This window comes from Sander vitreus, chromosome 23 (genome assembly GCF_031162955.1).
Source record: "Sander vitreus isolate 19-12246 chromosome 23, sanVit1, whole genome shotgun sequence".
Classification (NCBI taxonomy): Eukaryota; Metazoa; Chordata; class Actinopteri; order Perciformes; family Percidae; genus Sander; species Sander vitreus.
In genome coordinates this window covers 15359528-15372744 of record NC_135877.1, presented here as the reverse complement: position 1 = coordinate 15372744, position 13217 = coordinate 15359528, and the positions used below count along the sequence as shown (strand labels likewise).

Genomic DNA, 13217 nt, shown 5'->3' with positions numbered 1-13217 from the left:
CACCCCTGCGTGGCCTGTAGGAAAATTGCATGGGATCCAATGCATGTTCAGTTATCCTTAAAATATGTGGCCTTATCAATTTTTCAAAGTTTTTCATTAAAATTGACAGTACAGTTATAATATCTTTTAAATCAATGCCTGGAAGTAAAAAACGAACAAACAGTTTACTTCATCCTACTACCATGGGAAATGATTCAGCGTAATGTGGAGTTGTTAATACAAAAGTAGGTGGTAAGTATAGTGGTATAAGTATAACTATATTGATTATATTGGTTACATGCTGTTTAGGGGAAGGTCGAACCACACATAAAATGAAAGAGGTAAAATCCGCCAAGTATAAAACTTTGTGAGAACTTGTGCAATATTTCAAAGCATAAAACTGAATGGCCTTGTAATGACTCACCTTAGATGACTTTGTGGGTGTGTGAATCTTACCACTGTAGCCATCAATGTAACCCCTGATAGAGAAAACAGCTTTAAAGCAATCTGGTACATTCCCTCACCCTGGGGCAGAGGAAAAACAGAACAAAGAAACATGTCTACTGCGGAAGGCTTAATAGTCTTAACTGTACAATCTCCATGGATTGGTTTAGTTTTTTTGAAAAAAGAAACTCCACAACAAGCCTACAAACCAAAAAGCCTGATATATTGTTTGGCCACTTCTAAAAATCTCTGTTTTTATTGCATTTTCTGTGTAGCTGTGAAGCACCTTGTGACTTAAGTTATTATTATATTTCCTGAATGGGTCAAGCTATATGAACTGCTGAATACCCTCAGTTTGTAACAGTTTCAAAAACTATATTTTTTTGTACGGGTCATGTGTAATAGTTTTGGAATGCACTGACAAACACCGTCATCCTGCCAAGAAGGACTTTCGATTTGAAAATGCTTATATAATCATGATCCAGGGTTTTGTTTAGTATCCTGTTTTATTTTGTAGGTTCTTCTCATGTGTCATGTCTTGTTTTACTTCTTGCCCTCTTGTTATTCTCTACCCTGCCCTGATGTGTTTCACCTGTCCCTCGGTACCAACCTCCTTTCCCTGTGTATATACAGTATATGTCTTCTCCTGTTTCGGTGTCTGTTTCTTCTGGCTTTCAGAATATCTTTTACTGTGTAGTGTTCTGGTCCTGCTGACTACTACTGCCCTGCAGGCCAACAGCAGAGGGACTGCCATTGAAGGCAACGACAAACAGCAGCTTATGTCATATAGTTAGGAAAACATGTTGCTATTAACACACTGAGCAGATATGAAGCATTCCTTTGGGCCATGTGATGATAGAGTGGGAAATTACCAAGCTTTTTGCCGATTTAAATCATTCAGTCCAAAGATTCATAATCGCTGACTAGACCAGTTTCTTTATTTTTGTCTAAGCTAAGTACATTGGCCTAATTCAGAGGCCAAAAAAACACATCATATAGGCTTAATACATTACTAGAACAAGGTGTTCTAATCACCACACAAAGCCATTAATTCAGCATATCTTGAGCTGGAAGAGGTATCTAGATGATGTTTTCTTTATGTAGCTAGGCCAGACACTATGTTGTAGGAATTCCACAACTTCATAAACTCAAACAACAAACACCTGCAGTTCACTATGTCATCTGAGGAAAATAAAATTAACTGATGATTAAAGAAAACAATAGCCTAAAAACTGACCTATACCGTAAGCCTACGCATAGCAACTGTCTTCTCCATGGTGAATCACATCCTCCAATATCTCTCAAAAACAATCTTCCAGTGTCCCAGTTCCAACCGAATCAGACAGCTCTGCAGATCTAATGTGGACCTCTACCGTCAAACTAAAGAGCTTGAACGTCGCTTCAGACAAAGAGTATATATAGAGAATTAGATTAAAACTTGGAGTAAATAGTAGAAATAAATAGCTTAAAGTAATGACTAAACAGTTCAAGTGATTCACTTAAAGCACATGTGTCAAACTCAAGGCCCGCGGGCCAAATCCGGCCCCTCGCACATTCTGATCCGGCCCGCATATCAATTTAGGTTCACAATACATTTTGGCCCACCTAGTTGTGCACCAAACCAAAAACATGGGAAACGCAATTACGCGACACTCAAAGCAGAATTTGGCAAATTTGACGACTTTGAGACTCAGAAATTCCCACAGAACCATATTCAGACTGTGAAAGAGGTTGTTGTGAGTCAGCTGTGTGGTAGCCTACTTAGAAAATGTAATCATTGTTTTGCTGGATTTGCTAAATTCTAGAATGGCTTTGGAACTTTTTTGCTCACTTTTTCATGGCTTTATGTGGACCAAACTGTAAGTGAGAAGACTATATGAGACATGCAATAATTGAGTCAAAGATATTTTACTTTGTCAATAAACTATACGTGTCTGGCCCTTGATGTGATTCCCTTTTTCCAGTGTGGCCCTTAGTGAAATTGAGTTTGACACCCCTGACTTAAAGTATTGAATAACATATGAAATGGTTAGCTTAAAGCTACGTATAGTGCATAGTTTCTGTCCTCCCCATGAGGAATTCTAAGTAATGACAACAACACTGTCAGCGCGTCCACGTGATACAAGCCTTACGTGATCGTGCACGCGCCCCCAACCCTCCTCGATGCAGTTGCTTGCAGCTAAGGAGGACAGGAGGATTAAAAAACATGATGGAAGTTACGCACTGAAGCTTTAAAGTATTGCATAAGCGGCTGAAATGGTTAGCTAAAATGAATGGATAAATGGTTGAAACATTCAGCTTTACTCCAAGTAGTTGTAGTAGTAGTAGTAGTAGTAGTAGTAGTAGTATGATTGCTGACTGAACCAACCTTAATATTGAATGTTCAACAAGTATGAAAAATATCCACTTTTATATAATGAATAGTGTTATACATTTGGAAAAAACATTGGGAATGGATGAAACAGTATGTGAGTTCATCTGACAGGGCTGTGGGGGGGACCTCAGACCAAAAAGGTTGGGAATCGCTGTTAAGCCAAAGCTGTGATGCTTTGTGCTGCTTCTAACTGTCTTCAGTTTCGGAGTACATTCAGTTGAGTACACATAGTGCTTGTTTCTGTGTTTTTTTTAATGAGCTCTTAACCAGGAAATGACACGTTGTACGGTTGAGTTAACAATGTTGCTTTCAGTCACCAGTGAGGGGAACTTCACTGCTACAACCTAGTGACTCAGTCAGAGACAATGGTGATTGAATTAGTACAGCTTGAAGATTATGTTAAATATTAGTTTGAACATGTACTTATTTGTTTTACCTGATGACTGTAATGAAAGTGCAGTATTCACTTTCCATTTCAACGTGAGAAAAAAATGATCTGGGTCTGATGGGATTAATGAGACTGAACCACAACTGGGGGTAGCTCAGTCTTGGGAACCGGACTGTCGTCAGTTTGAGTCCCTGTACAGACCAAGTACAGAGTGTGGACTGGTAGCTGGAGAGGTACTGCTGGGCACTACTGAGGTGCCCTTGAGCCAAATACCAAACCCCCTGTTCATTGGAAGGCATCTGTTCATTGGCTCTGACATCTCTCCATGAATGCATGTGTATGGGTCCTGTTTGTTCATGTGTGTGTATTTCGGGCCTGTGTGTAATGTAAGTGACCCTTGGAGATCAATAAAGTCTGTCTTCTTCTTCCATAAAAGTAAAACAATGAGCTAAAAGAGGCTGAATTGCTCCATAGGGCCAGACATCACTCATAATTCCCCCTGGTTTCATCTCTTTGAGCAGTCCCTTTTACATTACACGGATGCATCCATTTGATTCATTGTTAATACATACTCATAGACCAAAGACACAATGATCTAGACGGTGCTCACAGGGCTCCTGTTGCGCAACCAGCCATCTCTCTTCAATTGCCTCTTCTGCGGTTTCTTCAATTTGTCTTTCTTATGTTTTTTTTTCTTGTACACTGGAGAGTTTAGGCCGTGTTGGTACACGTTGCTCTTGTGGGCTTTACCGATGAGACATTGCATATGAAATCAGTTGAATCAATACACTTGGCATGACTTGACTAGTTAGTTCAACTTGATTTCACCACTATATGTCCTGCACACTTGCTTTTAATTATACAGTAGTATTTGGTATAAAAGTAGCATGTCTTCATTCTATTCAGACAAAATAGACAGGGGATGCAGTCAAATAGTCATTACGTCCTATTCCTAAACACCTTTTCTCAACCTTGATGAAAAAAAGGTAATGAGGTCAAGGAAAGATCTGAAGGCTGAAAAACACATAATTATTAGTTCAGTTTTATTCTTGTGGAGTGTTGGGATGATGTTGAGGGGGGTGGTGGTGTGTGGGGAAAAAGCAGTAAGTAATTACTTGTAACCTCAGGCGATGTAGTCTGCGTCATTCGCTCTCCTCGCGGCGCTAAGATGAAAAAGACAATGAATCAGTAATATGTTAATGTTTACGTGTACATTTTAAAAGAAAGGTCAGACAGAGGAAAATAAACAGTAACAAAATACATGTGCAGGTGGAAAGAGTTAATAGACATGAGTATTTACCTTAGCCTCATTGTTTGCCAATTGTCCTCAATGCACTTAGCTGAAAAGCCAGATAGTCAACTAGTGGTAGGTCACCATGTTTTAACTGAGTCAATAAACTTATGCCACTTTTAAAAAAAATGTTATATGTCACAGCACATCAGCAATGATACAAGGCTCAAACTTTAGTCCTAAATTACCGCTGAATTACTGAGTTGTGTCAGTATTTTCCACTTCATTTTATACTTAGTCAGCCTGGCTTCCAATAAACTCTTCAGTAAACAGGAAGCCCCTGACTTTTTTTTTCTGTAGCTAATAGAGGCAGCAGTTTGTACTCATTGCAACACTTCAATGTTTTTTTTAAAAATTCATTTTATTTGAATACTAAAAACCTCAAAATACACACGTCGCAAAGACAAAACATTCTGGTTTTAGTGCAAATTATTCTTCAGTAGTGATATTACAGTTCTCATCCAATTTTTAGTTGCTTTAACACATCCTAGCTGATACATTGTTTAAAAGTATACAGAGTAGAGCAAACACAAACACATGCTGTGGGATTATGCATCCATATCAACAAACTAACGCAGAACGCATAGCAAGTTAGACATTACATTAATGTCCATACTCAGCAATAGAACAACCTGGATCATTACACTGATGTCCATACTAAGCCATAGAACAATCCGGATAATTGCTATCTCCAGTGATTAGAAACGTAGTCTCACTGTCTATTGAGCCATTGCCACAGTAGCCAGCATGCCCATCCAGCTGCCATTTCTTGTAAATCACGCCAGATGTTTCCCCTATGAGCCAATGTTTTTAGTCACAGGCGATCCTCTCCGGTGGTTGCTCGAGGACAGCTGCCTCGGTGTCTGTTGGTCCAAGTCCAAAATGTAGTGATGGTCTTGGGTGTACATCAAACCACCAAAGGAGTCTACTATTCCAAAAATGACTGCAAGGACGCTCAGCGCAGTTCCAATTAAATACAACTTAAGGACTGCTGCCACCATGGCTCCCGTGGTAATCGACGATTAGCTGCAAAAGAAAAACAACGATCAGTTTTAAAGATTAGTTACAGTTAGTCAGTTACATTTGTTCAGACTGCACCTTGGCCCATAAAGTAAAACAAAACAACAACAAAAAAAACAATCTCCTGTAGCAGTTAAAGTAGATCTGCATATTTTATGAAGTTAATGTACTTTCATGATTCTTGCACTTTTTTTGGGGGGGGAGTGGCTTTGCATAAAAGCTGGAGCCAAATAAATGTAATGTAAAACGCACACACATTTTGGACAATGTTCCAAAAGAAGGCTGAAACGGCATCTTCAAATTTCCAAACTAGGACAACTTTTCACTTAATGTGGCTCACATCACAAAAGAAATGTTGTGCGTGAACTGGTAAGGATTGGGTAGAAAGGACTTGTGTATGGAGAAAGCGTATATACAAGGAAGCTAGAGACCACACAGGAAGAATCATATAGTGGTGCATTTTAAGGCTGTTGGAATTATCGTAGGAAATATTTCAATATTTATCCGTAAGTGATGCTTGCGACTATATATCTTCATTTGATTTAAAAAAAATCTAGGACTCCACTCTACATCCACTAAACGTCACATTTGTAATTAGAGTTATTGCGGTTTTGTTCTGCACACACATTCGACTAAAACCCTCACTGAAAATCAAATGCAGACGCTCAGAAACGAACATGAAGGTAGCATCCAATGCACATGGCTTTGGAAACGAAAAATTAAAATAAAAAACACAACACCGCGTAGCGACAATAATTTGGATCTTTTCCTTTAAGCACTACTAAAACTGGGACAGACTATTTCGTTGGTTGTAATAACTTACCAGATGCTCGGCTGTTTTGCAGTGTCTATCTTTCTTTCTCTCGCGTAGCAGTGTAGGTTGAGGTTGTTTCCAACAACAAACAGGGCAGCCCAAGAGAAATCCGCTGATATTTGTTGGTCAAAAACGAGTTTTTTCTTCCACCGCTGAAGCTGAAATCACCCAGCTGCTCTCTGTCTGTCTCCGCTGCTGTCTGTGAGCAGTATTACCTTATGTCAAACAGTGCTCAATTATAACGCGTATCCTGCCAGTGACATCACGTTGTAAGTAGACAACTTCCTGATTCATGATTAAAGTAGTTGAATTGAGGAGAGTTGAGGAGTTTCCACGAGGTTGTTATGCTTCATATTTTGATATAGTCATAGGTTTCAATGTGTTTCATTTGTCTCGTCAGTTCTTTGATCGTGCTCATTTTTTAAACTGTATCACTGTCATAGATGAGGACAAATAGGAAAAAGATAAGACTCACTAAGGTATATATTATTTATTCATTTATGTTCAATTAGCCTAGATATTTCCTGTAGATTGTATTTCCCAAAAGCCTGTTTCCTGTCAGTTGTAATTATATTGCCTATAAAATACCTACCCTGTAGGCCTATGCTAAAAAAAATGTAAATTGTAGAATGTAAACACTCCAGGGGCCATATTACAGAAGCTTCCTATTTTAAGTTAAAATTGGAATAGTCTGGATCAACGCAAGTACATTTCCAGGATAAATGCGGACATCACCTTACTCTCCCTGTGTGTTTGCCTTTGTCAAAATCCCTTCGCTTCGGGAAACAACAACAAACTTCGAGCTAGCAAGCTACACGCAGAAAGTGGCAAGTTTTAAAGCAACACTAGCGTTGCTTTAAAGTAAAGTTGCATCGTGTAATACAGAGCGTTTTTTTTTCCTACCCTAGAATGTATTTGTGGTGTAGCCAGACCCAACTCCAAAGAGCTGTGGAGATAGGTCTGGCAATGTGAGACTATAGGAAGAAATGTCAACCACATGGTAGTGCTAGAGGGATAGGATTCATCCTCTGGGGACAATGAATGAGATATTTCAGTCTGGACCAAAGTGATGGACAAAGTGATGGACAGACTTTTAGTTTAGTTTTAGTGTTTTAGAGACTTATGGCATGGTATGTCTGTCTTATGATAGAAATACCATATCCCACCCATTTGCAAACAAGAGGATTAAGAACGAGATGATATCTGAGAGTTTTAACTTCCTCATTTCAGATCTGGTCATAAAACAGTAAGGTATTTGTTTGAACAGTTAGGTTGACATTTAAAGACAAAAGGAAAACGCTGACTGTTGAGCAATGTATTTGACGTATGTTCTTAGTCACTCACAGCCAAAGTGAGTAAGCATTCAGAGAGACACCTATTGAATTCACAGACACACACACACACACACACACACACACGCGCACACACACACACACACACATGCACATACATTTATGGGCTCGCTCAGACCTGTCCAACACCAGGATCCGCTCTGTATGAACTTGTTAGAAAACCTGTTATCTTTTATCCAAATAAATAAATAAATACAATCTTGGTTTATTCACATGCCAGAGTGGAAAATTCCAGATTTGTTATTTGGAAAATTCCCCATTCAGCAGAATGAGCTGAACGAAATAGCAGCGCTGTTCTATCGTTTTCATTAACAGTTATTTAACAGTCATGATTTCACTTCCCCTGAGGCTTGGCACAGTTTTTGAGGAAACTCCAGCCTAGACGGCCACCACAGTTCACTGGAAGCATAATAGCAAATGTTGGGCTAACTCTTAAATCAACACCAAGCATTTGATATGACAGTATATGATTTGTCAGTGCTACCTCATGGTTTACACATTCTTAATTTAAAACATGGCATGGTCTAAACTTTCGAGGCAATAATGCTGAATATGGTTTATGATACTGATATGAGTCAAAAAAACTTTTTCTCACACAAGCCTGAATAGCTAGACATTACTTCCAAATCATTTCCTCTGTGCGTTGAGAATCATGTGTTATGATTCCCTGAGGTTTAAAGAAAGTTGTGTAGGAATAGTGTAAGCAGCTTTGAGAGACTACTCTGCGGTTTTCACTGCCAGAAATTGGCAGGCAGCCAATAGTTCAGATTACACACAGACATTCATTTCTTTTGTTTTTCATTTCACTGACTAAACTTTAAACAGGTTAATCTCAATGAGAAATATTAGTATGAATCATAGGCTACTGCTGAAAGATTGGCAGAGCCAGTAAAACACAAGATGATATCAGAGGAACCTCTTTTGACCCCAAATCCATCCAAATGTTGTTGGCGCGATCATTAAAAGTGAAGAAATGAGCACATTATGAACAAATTGTAGTAGTCACTTTTAGTATTTCACAGTTGCTATCCAAGGATAGGAAATAGATCCTGATTTCCTTTTGATACATGGTACAGTAAATCTGTGCAGAACAATGATTAAACTGCACTCAAATATGACCCATTTTCAAAAATGTGGGTTTCTTTCAACCAAATTGTCAAAAGAAATAACGTGGATGGTTCTATACAATGCTTTTCACAAGAAAAATAAATGCTGAGTCCACTACTTTCATTGAATTGTCTGTGTTTTATTCAATTTTATAGCATTTGGAAGAAAAAAAAATTGATAAGAGAGCGTTGAAAAAAGGGACAAAAATGTCAGGAAAAGCTTCAAAAACATTGGAAAAAGTGAAAGAAAAGGTCGAAAAAGTGACATAAATGTTGAAGAAAGCTTCAAAAACATCGGGGGAAGCAAGAAAAGGGTCGTAAAGACGACCAAAACGTTGAAAAAAAAAAGAAAAAGTTTTGACCAAGAAAAACAAAAAGTTGCATGGTTGAACGGAAGATAACACAAGGGGTTAAAGGTCCAGTGTGTAACGTGTTTAGTTGTTTATTATCAAAATCTGCGTTGCCCGTTCACAAACTTGTCCTTTTTCATGAATATTTACCTCCACCATCAATTCCAAGTATTCCTTTTGGCTTGAAATGTTACATTTGCATTCACATGAACTGGGGTAGACGCTCCATATTCATGCGCCATCTTGAAATACGTTAGCCGGTAAGGGACATAAAGGACATACTGCTCCGCCTTTCGCGTTTTCGCTGTCACATGATAAACTCACAGGTGCTGCTAATGCTGCTAATGGGTATCGTCGCTTGCTGGCCCCGGCAAGTTTGAAGAAGGAAACATGGAGGACCACACGTATTCAAAATCCAAATTTCAAACTTCTTCTTCGCCCAGAAAAAGAAAAATTATATTGAAAAGAGCAAGAGACTGGCTTTTTGAAGCGTGAAGGCTACCGTAGCTGTAATATGTACTTTGAGCTGCGTGGCGCGAGAGAGTTGATTGCGATATATGATCTCAACGCTAGATGTGAGAAATTCCTACACATTGGACCTTTAAAGAAATCCCTTTTACTCATGAAAGTATAATGGTGTTTGGGGTAATAAAACATTGTATCCACTAGATGTCAGTGTAGCACAGTTAAGAGCTCAGAGCACAGGCTTCAGCCTTGGAGAGTAGAATTTGGCACTACTGCATTTCAATAGAATGCTGTTTGTATTGTATATTTAGTTTACGTATGTTGTGTTTAATCAAAGCACCACACGCACTTTGGTGCGTGTGGTGCCATGTGGTTTGGTGTCTGGGAATACAATGAAGCTGCCATGTTGTGAATGTGTATGTGACAGGTGGTAGGTAGGTGGCAGTGGACCAACTGCAGAATATTGCCCAGAGGTTTTTGTAACTCAGGCTGCCCTGTTACTTTCTGTGACGTTAATCCCTCACCACAGCCACAGAATACATTATACAACTGTTTTTATAGGCTGCGTAGTACTTTCCATGACTAGTAAATTGATCTTGATGTGAAAAATCGAGTTTTACTTAATATGTTCCTCTGTTAACAACTCTATACTGATACTTCTGCCTACTCTGTACATACAGTTTGCTTGCTCTTCCTGAGATGACACTTATCTTTGGTAAAAAAAAATAACTGCAGCAATTACAGTGAAATAAAAACTCATGAATAACAGTGTATCACAATTTCACTTGCACTTGAAGTGAAATGACTGTTTTAGAGGACATTATACCTGTCTTTAAAAAAAAACACATAATAGAAAAGGAGACACAATTTTATTTCCAGTCCCTTATAGCTGCAGTTCTACTTAAAAAGAGGCCTGTGCTGCATCAGAGTAATGTAACATGAAGTTAATTACAACTTCTTCCTGACTTCCATCCATCTGATAAATTATATCTTCAGTGGCCAGTCATTCACACACAATGAGTACTCTTTTGTTGGGAATGGTTAACCTTGTGGTAAATTGTATGACTCTGATTTGCCTGAGGCAGCCAATGAGTATCCACACTGTGCACATGACATTCATTATGATAAATGTAAATGAATGAGTGAGTGGAGTTAACAACTTAAGGACATGCACATGTGAAATTAAGAGTGTGCTCCCATCCCTTTTAGTGCATGAGACACTAACCCTTTAATGACATTGATAACCTGATCTTAGGGTACAACAGCAGCAAAGGTCTACAGTCAGAGGAGCAGCATTTTGTCAATCAATTTACAGTAGATTATACAAATGTATATATTCAGAATGTATCTTTGATACTAATAGTCAGTTTTCTAATTTGTTATCTTCATTGTGTTGGGGGATGGGGTTTCCGTTACCATGTGTTAAAGATAAATGCGAGTTGTAAGTGGGGAACCTCAGAGGACGGGCTTAAGAGGATTTTCCATCTTAACGTCTCACCAACTGTCACAAACAGTCAGTCACCTGGAGGTGATCCCTTTGAGAAGAGTAACGGCCCACTTGTGTGTCTGTGTGGAGGGGAAACATTTCCCCTTGCTAAATTTCTACACAAGTTTAGCAAAAAAACAAACAACGGATAACACAACACATACATTCGGTACATTGCATACTATATGCACATCCCACCAAAGGCATGAGTTAACACCCTTTTCTGATGTCAGAAACAATTAATTTGTGTGAACTGATGTGAACTGATGGCGCTGCATGTAAAAAACATGCTTGCAGACTATAGGGTGCATTCTTTTGAAAACACATTATGTAACACTGGCACTTTGGTGCAAGCTTCACTCGGCAGAATCAAGGTACAAGTACATGTTGTGTCAGCTTGTGAGTCTAACCTCTGCCTTTTTTTAGGAGGTGGAGTGGTTACACCAGAGCTTATTCATATACAGAATCATTTTGTATAGCCCCAGTTTCACTTAGCAATGGATTGGAAACCCACATTTTCCACGAGGCCTGGACTTAAGCATAAGAAGCATTACAAAAAATACCCATCGGTCCTGGTGTGAGAAGCTAAATTTATCATTCAAGTCCGGAGTCGTTAAAAAAAAAAGAAAAACGCTCCTTGGTGCCAAATATTTCCAGAAATGATATGTCTTGTATGTATTTGGTTTTAGTGGAGCCCAGCGAGACAAATAAAAAGAACACCATAGTGATGATCTTGCTGTTTGCGCTGCAAAAATGTGCTGCTTTTTCTGCAAAGCTCATCTCTAGTCCTGTATATTTTAATTCTGAAATCCTCTTTGTGAAAGTGACGTGGTGCCACCGATAGAAAGCAGGATTAACCCATACATGGAGAGGGAGCAGGACATAGAGAGCTTGGTAGAGCACTCAGCAGGACAGTAGCACTCACTCCATTCAACGTGTAAAGGAAACGCTCAGGGCAATGAGTGCTTTATCCTACATATAAGTACAGTACAGGGCTCATCTACCCTCTCCATTACCCTCTGCCTATATGACAGAAAATCTTCTCCAAGATTTCGAAGACATCACCACAACAGCCTCTCTACAACAACGCTCTGCTGCTGTCATCATTTCCACGGTGACACCCTCTCAGTGGGAGAATCTCCTAGGTGACGCCCTTTATCGACACGCCTAGAGGTGGCTGGTGCCTTTTTGTAGGCAGGTGCATCCTGTGCAGGGGCAGACGGAGTAGCCTGACACAGGTCTTTTTTTTCCTCTGTGTGGGAACACCAATGCAGCTCCATATCTGGTCTGGAAGGCAGAGTAAATAGAGCAGACAAAGGAATTCAGATAAGAATATTTAGAAACAAATGGAGAGTTTGCATTTGTTTTGCAAATTGTCACTCCTCCAAACTTGGGTTATGAAGTTCATATGAAATCAGGGTTTCAAGAAGTCTTCCGTTACACATGTAATCTTCAGCTGTTGGATATTTTCACTGACTTTGTAAATTTAATTTAAAGCAAGCAAGCTGCACAGCAAAGCGAAAGGGCCACTGGATCCTGGGACTGACCTTGGACGGAAGATGGAGGGGTATGGTTATGAGCACTTTGGTGCAGATGCAGCGAGGGAGAGCCAGCATGTGGATTATCGAAGAATCGTAGGAGACACTCAGCCCCCACATACCGACGTTTCATCCCAGGAAGGGCAACATTATGTCCGGCAAACCTCACATGGCCATGGACATGAAACTGCAGCCCAGCGATACAGCGCCACACGCATCCAGGCTGGTCTAGGCCCAGAGAGGTGAGTTGCTGAGAAAGTATATGGAGAATGAGCCACAACTCAAACAATATTTAGGTTAAAATACATCTGTTTGTTTTATTATTTTCACAGGATATGAAAGCTTTTTGTAGCTATTTGTAATTGCAAAGTTGCCTGCTGCAAGTTTAATTTCTTACCAGGAAGTGTGAGTTCTGCAAAAACATTTGTAAAAGGTCAAACTTTTCCTCCCAGAATTCACAGCTAATCTTGATTCTAAAATGATGCATGTTCAAGTGCAAAAGCAAAAGCAAGACTTAAAATGAAATGGGAAAATGCCACAACAATATCAACCCTCAATGCCAATATCTAATGTGAAATCAAAAGACAATGTGATGTAAGTCCTCTGGCTT

The 13217-nt window shown here is 39.3% G+C and overlaps 1 long non-coding RNA gene across 1 annotated transcript; it reads right to left on the bottom strand.

The window, feature by feature from the left end:
- Positions 1 to 4818: 4818 nt before the first annotated feature.
- Positions 4819 to 6747, bottom strand: LOC144512330 (uncharacterized). The gene is made up of 2 exons (XR_013500990.1): positions 6320 to 6747; positions 4819 to 5502 (listed from the first exon to the last, which is right to left on the bottom strand). It is a non-coding gene; the product is annotated as an uncharacterized LOC144512330 (long non-coding RNA).
- Positions 6748 to 13217: the final 6470 nt, after the last annotated feature.